The sequence below is a fragment of the Lolium rigidum genome, chromosome 4, assembly GCF_022539505.1.
Source record: "Lolium rigidum isolate FL_2022 chromosome 4, APGP_CSIRO_Lrig_0.1, whole genome shotgun sequence".
Lineage (NCBI taxonomy): Eukaryota > Viridiplantae > Streptophyta > Magnoliopsida > Poales > Poaceae > Lolium > Lolium rigidum.
The window spans coordinates 61,491,479-61,495,122 of NC_061511.1; positions in this window are offsets into that span (position 1 = coordinate 61,491,479).

Consider the following 3,644-nt stretch of genomic DNA (forward strand, 5'->3'; position numbering starts at 1 on the left):
CAATTTGGATGGCCATCTTGGGGAGTTGGTAAGACCAGTAACACTAGGCTGATTTTGTGCACATTGAATGGTAGTGTCACATTCGGAAGTGTCAATTCTCTGATGAAAAAAATAATATAATTTAAAACAACATAAATATATGAGACAACAATTAATACAAGTTAACTGAAAAAAATCGCAAGTAGATTTGCACCTCCGGTGTACTATCTATCTTGGTAACGAGAATGAGTGTCAGTTTGTTTGATTGAACATGTGCTGCTCAAATTCTTCTTGCAGTTCAATATAGCTAACTGTGAAATTGCAGAATGATGAGAAATAAATATATTACAAAACATATAAAAATGTAAGAAAAACAGACTTAAAAATGATAAATATGGCTCTACAAATTTACCTCAATCTGCTTGTTATATGTGTAATCATTCATACCAATTGGACGAAACAATTCAGGCTCTTGAATTGATTTTCCCATGTCATCCTCATCTTCTAACAACCTAAATGATATTCCAGTGTCATTCCAATAGTACTTGTGTCGTGCAATCTCTAGATATTCTCCTCTATTCTCTGCAAAATATGTGTTTCGGTATAAGCATTCAGAGCAATGATAAAAACCTAATGATATATGAAGTAAAATCAATTAAACAAATGGTTTTTAGCTAATAAAAAACAATACTAAAACAAAAAACAGTACCAAAGTTCTGGATATTGAGAGCATCAACATCCATTGATCTGCCTGCCTCTTTTTGATCCTTGTTTTCTTGAAGGATGCCACAGTGTTTTAGTTGGTGTGAAGTATGTTGTAATTATAATAAAAGAAGTATACTGTTAATGACGCCACACAAATTTCATATACAAAAATAAAGTACAAATCCAATTCTATGGGAAAGCAACAACAACATGGGACAAAAAGACAAAGTGAAATAGAGCCAGTGATACGTCTCCAACGTATCGATAATTTCTTATGTTCCATGCTACTTTATTGATGATACCTACATGTTTTATGCACACTTTATGTCATATTCGTGCATTTTCTGGAACTAACCTATTAACAAGATGCCGAAGTGCCGGTTCCTGTTTTCTGCTGTTTTTGGTTTCGAAATCCTAGTAACGAAATATTCTCGGAATTGGACGAAATCACCTCCCGGGTTCCTATTTTTCCACGAAGCTTCCGAACACCCGGGAAGGACCGCAGGGGGGCACTGGGCCCCCAGACCATAGGCCGGCGCGGCCCAGGCCCTGGCCGCGCCGCCTTATGGTGTCGCCACCCCTTCGACCCTCCTGCGCCGCCTCTTCGCCTATTTAAAGCCCCTGCATCGAAAACCCTTACGGAAAAAACCACGATACGAGAAAAGTTCCAGAGCCGCCGTCATCGCGAAGCCAAGATCTGGGGGACAGGAGTCTCTGTTCCGGCACCCTGCCGGAGCGGGGAAGTGCCCCCGGAAGGCTTCTCCATCGACACCGCTGCCATCTCCACCCCCATCTTCATCACCGCTGCTGCTCCCATGAGGAGGGAGTAGTTCTCCATCGAGGCTCGGGGCTGTACCGGTAGCTATGTGGTTCATCTCTCTCCTATGTAGTTCAATACAATAATCTCATGAGCTGCCTTACATGATTGAGATTCATATGATGATGCTTGTAATCTAGATGTCATTATGCTAGTCAAGTGGGTTTTACTTATGTGATCTCCGGAGACTCCTTGTCCCACGTGTGTAAAGGTGACGAGTGTGTGCACCGTGTGGGTCTCTTAGGCTATATTTCACGAAGTACTTATTCACCGTTGAAGAGCGTAGTGAAGTGCTTATTTATATCTCTTTATGATTGCAATGTGCATCGTATCACAATTTATCTATGTGCTACTCTAGTGATGTGTTATTAAAGTAGTTTTATTCCTCCTGCATGTGTGCAAAGGTGACGAGTGTGTGCACCATGTTAGTACTTGGTTTATGCTATGATCATGATCTCTTGTAGATTGCGAAGTTAACTATTGCTATGATAATATTGATGTGATCTATTCCTCCTACATATGCATGAAGGTGACAAGTGTGCATGCTATGCTAGTACTTGGTTTAGTCTTTTGATCTATCTTACACTTAAGGTTACTTAAACATGAGCATTATTGTGGAGCTTGTTAACTCCGGCATTGAGGGTTCGTGTAATCCTACGCAATGTGTTCATCATCCAACAAAGTGTAGAGTATGCATTTATCTATTATGTTATGTGATCAAAGTTGAGAGTGTCCACTAGTGAAAGTCTATTCCCTAGGCCTTGTTCCTAAATACTGCTATCGTTGCTTGTTTACTGTTTTACTGTGTTACTACTGCTGCAATACTACCACCATCAACTACACGCCAGCAAGCTATTTTCTGGCACCGTTGCTACTGCTCATATATATTCATACCACCTGTATTTCACTATCTCTTCGCCGAACTAGTGCACCTATTTGGTGTGTTGGGGACACAAGAGACTTCTTGCTTTGTGGTTGCGGGGTTGCATGAGAGGGATATCTTTGACCTCTTCCTCCCCGAGTTCGATAAACCTTGGGTGATCCACTTAAGGGAAACTTGCTGCTGTTCTACAAACCTCTCGCACTTGGAGGCCCAACACCGTCTACAGGAAAGGAGGGGAACGTAGACATCAAGCTATTTTCCGGCGCCGTTGCCGGGAGGAAAGGTAAAAGGTACTCACACTCCGGACCTCGGCTACTAAGCTATTTTCCGGCGCCGTTGTAAGTACTCGAAGCTATTTCCTTTAGACTCTGCAATTGCGACATTTGGTTTTCTTGTTTACACTAGTTTGGCATAATGGAAAACAACAAAAATATGAGAGATCTTTATGAACTTTATCTTGAATTAGGACATGATGTGTTTGAAGAAAGAATTAAGAAACCCATGGAACTTTATATGCATACTAATGGGAATGTTATTACTATGAATGCTTTGAACACCATTGTTGCTAATGCTATGGAAAATTCTAAGCTTGGGGAAGCTGGCTTTGATGAGCATGATATTTTTAGTCCCCCAAGCATCGAGGAGAAAATTTACTTTGATGATACTTTGCCTCCTATTTATGATGATTATAATGATAGTAGTCTTTTGTTACCACCTGTTATGGAGGATAAATTTGATTATGATTACAATATACCTCCTATATTTGATAGCTACTTTGTTGAATTTGCTCCCACTACAACTAATAAAATTGATTATGCTTATGTTGGGAGTAGTAATTATTTTATGCATGAGACTCATGATAAGAATGCTTTATGTGATAGTTATATTGTTGAGTTTGCTCATGATGCTACTGAAAGTTATTATGAGAGAGGAAAATATGGTTGTAGAAATTTTCATGTTACTAAAATGCCTCTCTATGTGCTGAAATTTTTGAAGCTACACTTGTTTTATCTTCCTATGCTTGTTACTTTGCTCTTCATGAACTTGTTTATTTACAAGATTCCTATGCATAGGAAGCATGTTAGACTTAAATGTGTTTTGAATTTGCCTCTTGATGCTCTCTTTTGCTTCAAATACTATTTCTTATGAGAGCATCATCATTAAAACTGCTGAGCCCATCTTAATGGCTATAAAGAAAAGAACTTCTTGGGAGATAACCCATGTGTTATTTTGCTACAGTAATTTGTTTTATATTTGTGT